General features: G+C 40.6%; 1 pseudogene; it reads right to left on the bottom strand.

Moving 5' to 3' along the window:
• Positions 1-11051: 11051 nt before the first annotated feature.
• LOC118622105 lies at positions 11052-12491 on the bottom strand (annotated as a pseudogene).
• Between the last annotated feature and the right edge of the window lie 3382 nt (positions 12492-15873).

The raw sequence follows: 15873 nt of genomic DNA, 5'->3' as shown, positions 1-15873 counted from the left end.
TTTATATATAGTATCATATCTTCTGCAAATAGTGACTGTTGTACTTCTTCCTTTCCAATTTGCATGTCTTCTATATCATTTTCTTGCCTAATTGCTCTGGCTAGGACTTCCATTACCACATTGAATAAAAGTGATGAGAGTGGGCATTCTTGTCTTGTTCCTAATCTAAAGAAAAAGCTTTCAGCTTTTCATCATTGAGTGTGATGTTGGCTGTGGGCTTTCATATATGGCCTTTGTTATGTTTTTTTTTTTTTTTTTTTTTTTTTTTTTTTTTTTTATCCTCACCCGAGGACATTTTTCCATTTTTTGTTTAGACAGAGCGGGAGGGAGAGAGAGGAAGAGAGAGAAGGAGAAACATCGATGTGAAGGGACACATCGAGTGGCTGCCACCCGCACGACCAACCAGGGCCGGGGACAAACTGCAACCGAGGTACGTGCCCTTAGCGGGAACCGAACCCGGGTCTCTCTGTACCACAGGCCGACGCACCAACCGCTGAGCCAAACCGGCCAGGGCGGCCTTTGTTATGTTGAGGTTCATTCCTGCTATACCTACTTTGAGCATTTTTATGATAAATGGGCACAAATTTTCGAAAATGCTTTTCTGCATCTATTGAGATGAGATGATCATATGACTTTATCCTTCGTTTTATTAATGTGATGCACCACATTGATTACTTTGCTAATTTGAAGTTGTTTAATACTCCTTGCATCCCTGGAATTAATCCCACTTGATCGTGGTGTAAGATCTTTTTAATGTATTGTTGGATAAGGTTTGCTAAATATTTTGTTGAAAATTTTTACATCTGTGTTTATCCAGGATATTCGCCTATATTTTGTTGTCTTGTGGTGACCTTGTTTGATTTTACTATGAGGGCAATGCTGGTCCCAGAAAATGAGTTTGGAAGTATTCCCTCTTTGATTCTTGGTAGAGATTGGCATTAATTTTTCTTTAATCTTTGGTAGATTTCATCAGTGATCCTCAACTTTTGTTTCTAGGGAGTTTTTAAATTACTGATTCAATCTCCTTACTAGTAATTGGTCTGTTCAGATTTTTATGTTTCTTTATGATTCAGTGTTGGAAGGTTGTATTAGGACTTTATTAGGAGTTTTTCCATTTCTTCCAGGTTGTCAAATTTGTTGATATATCATTGTTCATAGTAGTCTCTTTTCTTTTGTGCTTCTGTGGTGTTATTTGTAACATCTTTCATTTCTGTTTTCATTTCTGAGCCCTCTTTTTTCATTAGCTTTTTAATGGACTTCATGTGCACAGAATCACATTAATCAATCATTAGTTCATCATATATTCATTATCGGTCCACACCTGCATGGACTTCTTATTTATTCTTAGTGAAACAAGTAAGAATTGTGAACCTACCATATGGTAGGAAAGCCACGACCTTGACCGACACATATCTAGCTCTGTGATCTTTTCCAAGCCTTTCCTTCTTCAAGCACTTAAGTGCTGTGCTGTGAGCGGGCAGTCAGGGCTCACCTAAACCGAGAATTCAAGGACAGCCTCCATGAGGAGGCAATGTTTGAGTTCCAGGAGGTGTGAAGAGCTCTGAGGAGCAGAGAGGAAGAAACCATGTATGTGATGACATCGAAGAGAAGGCAATGCTTTAAGAAGTCAGACCTCCTCACCTGACTGGTATGACTCAGTGGTTGAGCATCAACCCATGGACCAAGAGGTCACCGGTTCGATTCCTGGTCAGGGCACAGGCCCAGGTTGTGGGCCTGATCCCCAGTGGGGGGCATGCAGGAGGCAGCCAATCGATGTTCTCTCTCATCGATGTTTCTATCTCTCTGCCTCTCCCTTCCCCTCTCTCTAAAATCAATAAAGAAAAAAAAATTTTTTTAAGTCAGGCCTCCTTAACATCACATGACAAAAACTGCAGGAGTAATTAGGGCTGAACTGATTTCTGATTTAACCCTTAGGGCTCTTCCCAAGGGATCTTGACTGGCCTCTCCATCCCTCCTTGTACCAGCAGGGCAATGACCTGGTGAGGTTCCATTGTACACTATCTAGTTGCCACATGGAGGTGTAAGTGGCCCACATAGTGCAAACCCACATTTTTAAGGGTCAGCTGTATAATCTAAGCTGGCAATAGTCCTAACGCAGCACACAAATGATGGTGCACGTTTCCCATTGTCAGTTACCCAACACTCACCTGGCTGGAGGCTCCGCCTTCACGGCTCCGTCCACCGTCACTCTTTGCAACCTCTAGAACTTAGATTAAACTCTAGTGTATTAGTCCACTAGGGTTGCCATAATAAAATACCACACACGGGGTGGCTTAAACAACGGATATTTATTTCTCACAGTTCTGGAGGCTGGAAGTCCAAGATCAAGTTGTGGGCAGCATTGGTTTGTCCCGAGGCCTCTCTCCTTGGTTTGCACGCAGATGGCCATTTTCTGTGTCCTCACCTGGCCTTTTCTTTGCTCACGCATCCTTCGTATCTCTTCTTATGAGGACACCAGTCCTATTCGATTAGAGTCCTACTTTTATGACCTCTCTAACCTTTACCTCTTTAAAGGCCCTGTCGCCCTGGCCAGTTTGGCTCAGCAGTTAGAGCATCTGCCTGCGGACCAAAGAGTACCGGGTTTGATTCCAGCCAAGGGCACGTACCTGAGTTGCATTTTGTCCCCGGCCCCAGTTGGGGTCATGCAGGTGGCAACCAATCGATGTGTCTCTCTCATATCAATGTTTCTTTCTCCCCTCACCCCCTTCCTCCCACTCTGTCTGAAGATAAATGTAAAAAATATCCTTGGGTGAGGATTAAAACTACATACATACATACATACATAAATACATACATAAAGACCCTGTCTCCAAATACAGTCATAATGGGGGATCGGACTTCAACATATAATTAACAAATGTCAATCCTTCATCCCCTTTCCTCCTACCAGTCTTCTAGGTTGTATCCAGAAAGCTTGATTAAAAGGCCACCCCATTGGTGTCAAACTTCCCGGCTTTCCGATGCAGTTCAGATTGCTTAAATTAATCCGTAAGCATCTATGCCATTAGCATCTTGGTCAGCTCTCTGGCCTTATATCCTGCTGTGTACAGCCACCCCACCACACACCCTGCCTTTTCCTGCCCCTTCCCTACTGGGTTTCATCTTTATGGAAGTGATAATAACTTTCCAAATGACCTGTGGACTTCCATCTGCTCTTCTACCCATTGCTGTTTTTTTTAATTGATTTTAGAGAGACAGAGACAGACAGACAGACATCAATTTGTTGTTCCACTTATTTTTGCATTCACTGGTTGCTTCTTGTATGTGCCCTGACCAGAGGTTGAACCTGCAGCCTTGAGGTATCAGGACAATGCTCTAACCTACTGAGCTACCCAGCCAGGGCTACCTGTTGTATTCTTCTTCTTCTTGTTGTTTTTTTTTAAATAAATTTTAATGGGTTTTTTTGTTTGTTTGTTAATCCTCACCCAAGGATATATTTTTCCATTGATTTTTAGAGAGAGTGGAAGGAATGGAGGGATGGGGAGAGAGAGAGGGGGGAAAACATCAAAGTGAGAAACAGACATGAATGCACATGCCCTTACCGGGGCCAGGGATTGAACGTGAAACCCAAGTACATGCCCTTGACCAGAAATCAAACCTGCAGCCCTTTGGTGCATGGGCTCTAACCACTGACCTACACCAGCCAGGGCCCTAGTGTATTTTTTTTCTTTATTGATTTTTTAGAGAGAAGAAGGGAGAGGCAGAGAGAGATAGAAACACTGATGAGCGTGAATATCAATTGGCCGCCTCCTGCATGCCCCCCACTGGGGATCAGGCCCACAACCTGGGCATGTGCCCTGAATGAGAATCAAACCGGCAACCTCTTGGTGCATGGGTTGACACTCAACCACTGAGCCACACCGGCTGGGCCCTAGTGTATCCTTCATGCAGCTGAATCTTACTTGCTGTTCAAGACGGGGCTAAAGTATTTTCTCTTCTAAACACCCCCTTGGAAGGACCTTTCCTGCACAACATCCTACCCTGTGTGCACATTTATGGCTCAAATTGTGTCTCTCAACTTGTCTCTATCCATCTGAACCATCACCCCCTTAAGTTGCATGGATTGTGTCCTACTTATTCCAGCAGTATTCCCAGCACCTCACACAGTGTCTGGAATGAGACAGAGGAAGGGACTGATGGAACTAATTTGAATGAGATACTCTCAGTTCCATCTCCTAAGCGAGTAGCTCTGTGTGGGGCTGTTGTGGATCCCTGCCTGAGCAGAGGATTGCAGGCCATCTCTTCTACTGACTACACTCACCTGTCACTAGCTGGCCTGGCTTCTGAGCTGTCTTGCTAATTGTCATGACACAGTCTCTCTCTCTTTTTTTTTTTTTTTACTTTGGTACATTTATATATTCTAATGTGATTGCTATTGTATTTATCCCATTACATATATATCACGTTACATAATTGTACAATATTCTTATCTGTATTTATTATGTTATGATATGTGTGCTATACTGATCTCTATGGCTTATTTACAACTCATTGCAAGTTCTGTACCTTTAAACAACATTGATCTTCTTCCCCCAACACCTTTATGGGTAAACAATTTTACTGTTTTTTACCAGTTTGATGTTTTAAGATTTCACATATAAGTGATATCAACCAGTACTTGTCTTTCCCTGTCTGCTTTCTCACTTAGCATAATGTGCTCAAGGTCCATCCAGATTGTAAATGGCAGGATATCTTCCTTTCTCGTGGCTAAATCCTATTCCATTGCATGTATATACCACATCTTTTTTACCCATACATCTGTTGATGGGCATTTAGGTTGTTTCCATTTCTTGGCTATTGTGAGTAATGCTGCAATAAAGTTAGGAATGCAGATAACTCTTTAAAATCTTGTTTTTGTTTCCTTTGGGTATATACCTAGAACTGGAATTGCTGGATTGTATGGTAGGTTCTATTTTTAGTTTTTTTGAGGAACCTCCATATTATTCTCAGAGGGTTGGACCAGTCTCCATTCCCACCAACAGTGTACAAGGGTTCCCTTTTCTCCACATCCTCACCAGCACCTTTTGTCTCTTCTTGGTGATGGGCATTCTAACAGGTATGAAGAGATCTCATTGTGGTTTTGCTTTCCATTTCCCTGATGATTAGTGATGTTGAATATCTTTTCATGTGCCTTTTTGCCATTTTGATGTCCTCTTTGGGAAAATGTTTATTTCGTTTCTGTGCGTTTTTAAATTGGATTGTTTGGTTTTTGTTAAGTTGTATGTGCTCTTTATTTTTGCTTATTAACCCCTTATCTGATATATAGTGTACAAATATTTTCTCCCATTCTGTAGGTTGCCTTTTCATTTGTTAATTGTTTGTGTGTTTTTTTTTATTTTTTATCATTGCAAGGACCAATGTTGAGGACCTTTTCCTTTACATTTTATTCTAGGAGTTTCATGGTATTAAGTCTTATGTTTAAGTCTTTGATCCATTTCAAGTTAATGTTTGTGAGCAGTGTGATACAGGGGTCCAGTGTTATTGTTATACATGTGTTTCTCCAGTGTCCTCAGCACTATCTGTTGCACAGACTATCCTTTACCCATTGGGTGTTCTTGGCTTCCTGGTCAAATATTAGTTGACTATATATGCCAGGATTTAATTCTGGGCTATTCTGTTTCATTGGTCTGTGGGTCTATTTTTGTGCCAATACCATACTGTTTTTATTACTATGGTTTTCTAGTATAGTTTGAAATCAAAGTATTATATTTCTGGCTTTTTAGTTTTTCAAGATTGCTTTGACTATCTGTGGTCTTTAGTGGTTCCACACAAATTTTAATATTGTTTCTATTTCTGTGAAGAATGTCTTTAGTGTTTTTATGAAGATTACATTGAATCTGTAGATGGCTTTGGGTAGTATGAACATTTTAAAAATATTAATTCTTCCAATTCATGAGCACAGGATGTCTCTGCATTTGTTTGTGTTTCCTTCGATTTCGTTCATCAAAGTCTTGTAGTTTTCATTGCATATATTTTTCACTTACTTGGTTCAATTTTTTCCTAAGTGTTTTATTGTTTCTGATACTAGTGTGAATGGGATAGTCTTTATTTCTTTTTCAGGTATTTCATAATTAGTGTAAAGGAATGCAACTGATTTCTGTACATTGATTTTGTATCCTGCAACTTGACTAAAATCATTGATTGGATTCAATGGTTTTTTTTCACTGACTCTTTTAGATTTTCTATATAAAATCATATCATCGGCAAATAACACAAATTTTACTTCTTCCTTTCCAGTTTAGATGATTCATTTCTTTTTCTTACCTAAATGTTTTAGCTAGGACTTCCAGTACTATATTGAACAGGGGTAGTGACAGTGGGCATCCTTGTTTCTGATCTTAGATGGGAAAAGCCTTCCATTTTTCTCCAATGGGCAAAATGTTCACTGTGGGTTTGTTGTGTATGGCTTTTATTATATTGAGGTATGTTCCTCTATACCCAATCTGTTAAGGGTTTGTTTTTATCATGAAAGGATGTTGTATTATGTCAAATGCTTTTTCTACATCTATTGAGATAATCATATGATTTGTCTTTCATTTTATTGATTTGCATATGTTGAACCATCCTTGCATCCCAAGAATACATTTCACTTTGTCATTTTGTATACTCATTTTAATGTGTTCTTAACTTTGGTTTACTAATATTTTGTTGAGAACTTTTACATCTATAGTCATCAGGTTTCTTTTTTGTGTGGTATCTTTATCTTTTTTTGGTCTTCAGGTATTTTGGTATTCAGAATGAGTTTCAAAGTGTTCTCTCCTCCCTGATATTTTGGAAGAGTTTGAAAAGGATTGCTGTTAATTCTTCTTTAAATGTTTGGAAGAGCCCTGGCCAGTTTGGCTCAGCGGTTAGAGCGTCGGCCTGCAGTCCGGAGAGACCCGGGTTCGGTTCCCGCTAAGGGCACGTACTTCGGTTGCAGTTTGTCCCCGGCCCTGGTTGGTCGTGCGGGTGGCAGCCGCTCGATGTGTCCCTTCATGTCGATGTTTCTCTCTCTCCCTTCCTCCCACTCTATCTGTACAAAAAATGGAAAAATATCCTCAGGTGAGGATAAAAAACAAAAAATAAATAAATAAATAAATGTTTGGAAGAATTCACTGGTAAAAACCTTCTAGTTCTGGGAGGTTTTTTTATTACTGATTCAATCTCATTATTAGTTATTAGTCTGTACAGATTTTCTATTCTTGATTCAGTCTTGGTAGGTTGTGTGTTACTACAGATGTATCTATTTCTTCTTGGTCATGTAACTTATTGGCATATAATAGTTCATAATAGTCTCTTATGATCCTATGACTTTCTGTAGTATAAGTTGTAATGTCTCCTCTTTTATTCTTAGCTAAAGGTTTGTCGATTTTATTTTTCAAAGAAGCAGCTCTTAGTTTTGCTGATCCTTTCTATGTTTATCTGGCCTCTTTCATTTATTTCTGTTCTGATCTTTATTTCCTTTCTTGTAACTTTGGGCGAATTTGTTTGTTTTTTAGTTTTTAATTACAGCTAATGTACATTTGTTTCAGGTGTACGACCCAGTATTTAGACATTTATATAATTTATGAAGTGATTACCCTGATAAATCTAGTACCCATCTGACTCCATACATAGTTATTATAATATTATTGACTATGTTCCCTCTGTTGTACTTCACATCCCCATTAATATTCTGTAACTACCAATTTGTATTTTTTAATCTCTTCACTTTTTTCACCCAACCCCACAATCCTTCTCCCATCTGACAACCATTCAAATATTCTCTGTATCTGAGTGTTTCTGTTCCGCTTGTTTTTGTTTTTTAGATTCCACATTTAAGCAAAATCATATGGCATTTGTCCTTCCTTGTCTGACTTATTTCACTCAGCACAATACCCTCAAAGTCCATTCATGTGGTTGCAGGTGGCAAGATTTCACTTTTTTATGGCTGAGTCATAGTCCATTGCATATATGCACTAACTCTTTATCCATTCATCTATTGATGGATATTTGGATTGCTTTCATATCTTGGCTATTATAAATAATGCTACAATAAGCATATAGATGACAGATATGTATTTACTGCCATTTTATTCATTTTTTTCTTCATCTTCAAGAAGACCTTTTAACATTAAAAAATTATTTCATTACATTTATTGGGGTGACATTGATTGATAAGAATATATAGGTTTCAAGTGTACATTTCTGTGATACATAATCTGTATATTGCATTGTGTGCCCACCACCAAAGTCAAAATATCTTCTGTCATCATATATTTGGTCCCTTTTATTAACCACTCCCCTCTTCCCTTGGTAACCACCATACTGTTGTCTGTGTATATGAGTTTCGGTTTTATAACATTTTTTGTAATACTGGTTTGGTGATGGACTCCAGCTTTTTCTTGTCTGGGAAGCTTTTTATCTGTCCTTCAAATTTAAATGATAGCTTTTTTGGGTAATCTTGGATGTAGGTCCTTCCTTTTCATTACTTTGAATATTTTTGTGCCAATCCCTTCTGGCCTGCACCCCTCACTCCTCAGAGAAGACCTCCTCAGCCAAGACATCCCTCCCAATTTTTATGTACCACACATGGTGTGGGACCAGCCCCTTCCACATCTCTGCCCTTCCCTATCAGTCTGATGTGACTTCTGTTCAGCTAGACTTCGGGTGATTTTGAATGATGATTGTCCTGTAGCTTAGCTGTAATTTTGATGTGGTTATGGAAGGTTTCAAGTACCACATTTACCTACCCCACCATCTTGACTGGAAGCCAGGCTCAATTTGTTCTTTGTCTAGTTCCTTGACATATAAAGTTAGGTCATTTGAGAACTTTCTAGTTTCTTAGAATATATTTATTGCTATATACTTCTCTCAGAATTGCTTTTGCTGCATTCCACAAGACTTGATATGTTGTATTTCCATTTTTATTTCAAGATAATTTTTTTATTTTCCTTTTGATTTTATCCTTAACCCATTGGTTATTTAGAAGTATGTTGTTAAATTTCCACATATATGTAGATCTTATTTTCTTCTTGTCGTTGCTTTCTGGTTTCATACCATTGTGGTCAGAGATGACAGCTGGTGTAATTTCAGTCTTCTTAAATTTGCTAAGATTTGTTTTGCGCCCTAACATATAATCTAAGTCCATTTGTTCCAAAGTACGGTTTAATTCCAGTGGTGTTTTTGTTTTTTGTTGATTTTCTGTCTGGATGATCTGTTCATTGCTGATAGTGGAGTATTGACATCTATGTCAATATTATTGAGGTAGAAATAAACAATATAATAATTGTTTAATATATTTCAGTGCTCATCTGTTGGTAGTATATATATTTATGATTGTTGTATCTTCTTGCTATATTGACCACTTTATCATTATATAATGACTTCCTTAGTCTCTTGTTACCATTTTTGGCTTAAACTCTTTTTTTTCTTTTTCTTTTTTTTTTTTTTTGGCTTAAACTCTTAGCTATATAAGTATGGCTACTCCACTTTCTTTTGGCTTCCAGTTGTTTGGAATATCATCTTTCTTTCACTTTGAGCCTGTATGTGTCTTCAGAGCTGAAATGAGTCTTTTGTACACAGCAAAAGTTTGGTCTTCTGTTTTTCTTTTTTTTAGTACGTGCCCCTAGTGGGAACCGAACTCGGGACTCTCTGGTCCACAGGCTGACGCTCCAACTGCTGAGCCAAACTGGCCAGGGCTTGTTTCTTAATCTATCCAGCCACTCTGTACCTTTTGATTGATGATTTCAGTCCATTTACACTTAAGGTGATAACTGATATGTAAGGACTCACTACTGGCCTTTTCTTTTGACTTCTGGTTGTTTCTCCATTGTTTCTTTTCCTTCTGTTTGTGTCTACCTTGGTAATTTTGTAGTGTTCCACAGTGGTTCTCTGTCTCCTTTTTTTCTGTTTCATGTCTCTGCTCTAGATTTTTGCTTTGTAGTTACCATGAGGTTATCATAGAATACTCATAGGAAAAAAAAAAAAAAACTTTAGTCCTTTTTCTTATACCAATTTATTTTCATTTGCCTATAAAGGTTCCCCTTTAATATTTTTATTTCACAAATTATCTCTTTGTGCTGTGACTTCATTACCAAATTGTAGTATAGTTACTTTTAATGCCCTTTTCCTTTAACATTTATGCTACAACTATTGAACATATTATTTCCAATTCTATCACCTTAATCAGAGCTTATGGAACTTTCATCTTCTCATTCAGCTTCAAGAGCTCCGTCCAACATTTTTTGTAAGGCAGGTCTAGTGGTGAACTAGTTAACAGCTCTTGCTTGTCTGAGAAAGCATTTCTTTCTCTTTTATATCTGAAGGATAACTTGCAGGGTAAAGTATTCTTGGCTGGTAATTTTTATCTTTCAATACTTTTAGTATGTTAATATGTTATTCTATTCTTTCCTGGCCTGTAGAGTTTCTGCTGAGAAATCTGCTTAATAGCCTAATGGGGGTGACTTTGTAGATTACTGTCTTTTTTACCCCTGGCTGCCTTAGAAAGTCTTTCTTAATCATCAACATTAGATAGTTTGATTATAATGTACCTGGGTGAAAGGTTTTTTTGTGCTGAGATAATGTTTTCTATTAGCTTTGTGGACTTGCATATCCAGTCCCTTCCCCAGATTTTAGAAGTTCTCAGTATTTTTTCTTTTGGGGAGGGGGTGGGAATAACAGATTAGGTACTGTAACTTTATGAAGGCTTTCCTGAATCTAGAAGCAGCACACATGTACATAATTTATGAAAACTAAAAAATATATATATACAGCACAATACAGTGATACTGGGTCATGATACATTACCTATACACATAACTACTACTGTTAAGAAACCATTGGGACACTCAATTTTATGCCCAACAAGATATCAGTAAGTCTTTAAAATCTTCTCTTCCTCCCTTATGGGGGGATATTTCTAGACACTGTTTTCCCTTCTAATATTTGAACATAAGAAACCAATTCCATATGGTGCTTTAATTGATGAGACCTCAGGTGCTGTTTTCTTGGTTGAATTTTTTGGATACAGTCCATGGGGACTCCAGACAAATACTATGACAGAGGAGTTGTTACATTAAGTCTTTTGATGGGACTTGATTGGTGATGTAGCTTTGTGACATGCTTGAGCAACACACTGAAGGGGATCCTATCTGAGTTAATACTTTGTCCAACTACTGTAGAGGTCCATTCAGATGAAGTTCAATCCAGCAAGGAGTGTTCAGTACCATCTGCCTCCGGTATTTTGCTCCCCTCCCTTTACAAAACTTATTCTTATGGTGCACATTCTAGTTAGCCAAGACACTGCTTCAAAACCCTGATTAACAGACTGAGCCAGAAAGAAGAGAGCAGATTCCTGGTTGTTGAAGATCTTCAGATGACAGCCTGGTGGGATTTTTCACACTGCTGCAGGGTGCCCGCCACATCTCTGATTACAACTGGGGCTCTGCACAAAGACTGCAGCATCACTCGGGCACTCAGCAGAAACTTCCCCACCTATGTAATGTGAGCGCACGCCTCTTCCTGTATGTCTTCTTGTCATTTCTTCTGGAGCATTTCGGTTGACTTTGGAGAGTAAGCCTAAGCAGAACCCCTCTGAATTTGATGGATCCGTGAAGCCATCTACAGTGAGTGAGGGCTGTGATGCATGGAAGGTCTCTCCAACCCTCTGGTTTAATTCATAATAGGCTACTGAGCACCAAAATTCAGGTTCTGAGTAAGTAACTGGCTATAAAGCCAAACTATGATTAACAGGGGAAAGAGTAGTAGGTAGTTCTGCTGGAGATCCTATATCCATACTTTGGTTCAACTGTTGGTCACTTGTTTCTCCGTCTTCTCTGATATACCCAGGAGGTGGCGTTTGTGGGATATCATTACTCTGTGGCTCAATTTCCACTGGGAAATTGGTGTTTTCTGGAATAGAGTGGGTATAATCATCCGGAGGTGGTCGTTCTGTTAGGATCTCCGTGTGCCGTGGCACTAACACAGGAGGCGAAACGTGTCTCAGCTCTGGTGGTGGTGATAAGGGTTTATACATACTTCATCCTTTTTAAGATTAAAAGCATACTCGCAGTTTTCAGTTGCTTTGAGTTCATGATGACTGAAGAGATCCGGCCAGCGCCATAATGGGCGATATATACCATGAGGCCGTCCTGTCAGGTGAGACACCAGAAGACAACCATCAAGAAACCTGGTTTGTTCCGCGAAGCTGTCAAGTCCTGCTGAATCCCACTGATCTATTGTATTTGGTGTACTCAGTCCCAAATTTCAGAGCAAGAGCTTGGTTTGGTGACACATTCTGTATTACAATTTTGAGTGGTGATGCCTTTCTCAAGCTCAGCTAAACATCTGTTTTCTTTAGCTTCTTCGCCAAACATTGAACTGCTCTGTCACCGCTTTTCTTCCTGTGCGCTCTGCTGCCCTCTACCTGCTCGTCCAGATCCACCAGCTGATTTCCTCCAGCCCAGTGGTCCTTTCACAACTGGTGGAGCAAATGGCAAGAGGGACGACATGTTCTTACCAAAGGCAGTAATCCACATTAAGGAAAGATCCTCCTTTATCTAACCTGGAGGCTGTGGGTCCCACCCCGTCTGAGCCAGGGGCCGGGGACCTTTTCTTCCTCTTCCGCATGGGATGAGGAGCTGGGAGGGGAGAGGTGGATGGAGACTGGAGGCGGAACTGAAAACACGCGCCTCAAGTATTCTTTCTTAAACCCTCTGCCCCCTCTGTCTCTCTTCTCCTTTTTGTTATACCCATTAATCGTATGTTGGCTTTTCTCATGGAGTCTTATAATTCAGGAGGGTTTCTTCACTTTGTAAAATTCGTAGTTCTCTCTCCTCCTCTACCTGAAACATTTCTAAATTCTCCTCCAGCTTGCTGATTCTCTCCCATCTGATCTGCATTTTTCTGTGCTGTCTAAGGCATTATTTCTCATTATTGAGTTCTTTGGCTCCAGACTTTTAGTTCTTTTTGGGGGATTTCAATCTGTTAAAGTACCCGAGTTTATTGAATTATTGAATTGTCTTTCTCAGTGTTCAGTCTTCCATGTTTTGGGTTCAGTTGCTGGAACATTGTAACTGTCTTTGTGTGATACCATATTACTACAATTTCTCAGGGTGTTGGATGAAATGTGCTTCTGCTGCCACATTTGAAGTAGCAAAAACTTTCCTATTTAGGTCAGGCTTTGTTTACTTTTTTTTTTTTTTAATCCTCACCCGAGGACATTTTTCCGTTTTTTTGTTCAGATAGAGTGAGAGGGAGAGAGAGAGAGAGAAACATCGACCGTGAAAGGGACACATCGAGTGGCTGCCACCCGCACGACCAACCAGGGCCGGGGACAAACCGCAACCGAGGTACATGCCCCTAGCGGGAACCGAACCCGGGTCTTTCAGGACCGCAGGCCGACTCTCTAACCGCTGAACCAAACTGGCCAGGGCAGGCTTTGTTTACTTTGATTCCAACAGTGCAACTGATTGGCAAGAAGAAGCCTTTCTTTTGTTTCCCAGAAAGTGGCGCTATAGCCCAAGTTTTTGGTTTCTCTTACTGTAGCTGACTAGCTGCTAAAGTTAGGACCACACACATAAAGAAGCTGGTGTTAAAAATAAAGAGGGGCTGGCAGAGTGGGGGGAGGTGGGGTGTGTGTGCTTTGGGTGTACCCATGGCCGGGGTGGGGGGGCATCCTCAAGTGGAGGAGTCCCAGCAGTCCGGGGGCAGACCTCCTACTGGAATCCCAGGGTAGACGTAAGAAACAAGTTCCTGCAGCTGTCTTTGCCTTCTCCCGTTCTCTTCCCCCCACTCAGAGGTCTCTGTAAAGGAATCTGGGTGTTGCTGAGGAGCAGTGAGACCCTCCAGCTGCACCCCTTGCCTCTGGGTGGACTTCCACTCACCCCTGTCACCTTCCTCCTCCTCTGCTACGAAGGTCACACTGACACTGCTGCCGCCTTAGGTCCAATCCACTCACTTTGGGATCACAAATGGATGAATCTCTTGGGAGTCAAATCCGTGGTCTGGGTTTCAATACAGTAGCTACTCGTGGAGTTAATGAGGCAAGAAGGACATCAGTACTATCGACAGCAACAAATTCTCTACCAGGCTGCGGTCCTGGAAGTCAGGTGGAGGAAGGGGAGTGATCAATGGCTGAATCCGGCTTATGGGTCATGTAAAATGAACATGACCATTGGGTTTAACAATAGGGAGGCCATTGGTGCTCTTTAAGGGGGAAGGCCTGAAGTGGGTTCAAGAAAGAATGGGAGGGGAAATCAGTCAGCATGTTAGAAAATGTTTCAAGGAATATTGCCATAAAGAGAAGAAAAACATGGAATAGCTGGAGAGGAAGTGGGATTGAGAGTAAAGGGAAGAGTAAAATGGACCCACATGTACTCATTACCCAGTTCCAACAGCTATACATGTTTTGATAATCTTGTTTCACCTATAACCATATCCTCTTTTTAGTGGAATATGTTAAAGAATCATTACTTCACCTGATAATTTTAGTATATATCATTTATAGATGAGAACAGAGATTACAATACTATAATCACTAGCACAGTATTAACAGTAGTACCTTATTTTAATAACTCATCTGTGTCTTTTTCCAATAGTCTTTTTTTAATTTTTTTATTTATTTTTGTTACAGATGTTTCTCCTTTTCCCCCCCTTGACACACCCCAGCTGCCCCAACCTCCATCCCCAGCATTGTTGTCTATGTCCATGGTTACGTATACATGTATATAAGTTCTATGGTTTATTTCTTCCCTCCCCCCCGGGCCCCCTCTTCTGAGGTTTGTCAGTCTGTACCCTACTTCTATGTCTCTGGGTCTATTTTAGAGAGACTTCTTTAAGGGAGAAATGACATGGTACTGATGGGAATGATCCAAGATGGAACACTAGCGGATGAGAGATGGGCCCCGTGCCCTGTGAGGAGGGGTAGGTGCTGCTCCTCCACACGGAGCAGAGGGCCTGGTGCGCACAGGCGCCGGTGGGGTGCAGTGGAGAGCACAGGTGGCGGTTCTATTCAGACGGTTTCCTCTTCTCCGTGAAATAAGGAACAAGGGTCTCATCTGAGACTAAGTGTGGAAGAGAGAAGGAGGAAAGTGTGCAATAGCAGGGGTCAGGGGTTAGTTTTCTAGAACCTGATTCTTAGATGAGGAGGAGGGGGAAGGAGAAGGAGGGCAAGTTACTCCACTTGGCTGCCATTGAAAAACAATAGAGGATCACGGCGAGTGGGTGGTTCAGAAGCAAGCACAGTTCTCGGGTTCAGGAACTTATCTTTGCTTTGGACGCAATCTGAAAACCAAGTCACTGCACGTTCTGTTTTTAAAGAACCAGTGTTAATGAGTGGTCCATATTGGGGCCCAGTGAGCTGGTCATTGCAGAATTCTCTCCTCTGAGCCTGGGAGGGGGAACTGCTATTGCCCCCACTTCCCATTTTATCCCTGAGTTTCTGCTTTTAAAGTTTGCAATATCCATTTGAATTTTCCTCAGCTGTTTCATGGCTAAGTGAAAAATTTAAAAATTACTCAATACATGATTTTTCCTCTTTTATCTTCATCTAAGCTGTCTTCTGTATATTCACGCATGTCTGCTTTCACAAGTTTCAATAATTGTCATGGTCATTATTTATTCAGCATTTACACTAGGCTGAGGACACTAAGACTTTGGGAGGGCAAGTGACTTGTCCAAAGACACAGGGTTGGTAAGGGACGAGCTCTTAAACCAAGGTCATCTGCCTTCTGAGCTGTCTCACCACAGTCCTGCACTCACTGTTATCAGCCGGCAGCAAGAGGACAGGCTGAAAAGCCAACTAAAAAGCTTGGGCTGGACTCTTGGCCTTACCTGCTCTAAGCTCAGCTCTACCGCTTTTCAATTAAATAACATTGGACAGATTATTTAACC

The sequence above is a fragment of the Molossus molossus genome, unplaced genomic scaffold, assembly GCF_014108415.1.
Source record: "Molossus molossus isolate mMolMol1 unplaced genomic scaffold, mMolMol1.p scaffold_m16_p_1, whole genome shotgun sequence".
In the NCBI taxonomy this organism is placed as follows: Eukaryota; Metazoa; Chordata; class Mammalia; order Chiroptera; family Molossidae; genus Molossus; species Molossus molossus.
Note: the sequence above shows the minus strand (reverse complement) of the source record. Positions and strands in the feature narration are given on the sequence as shown.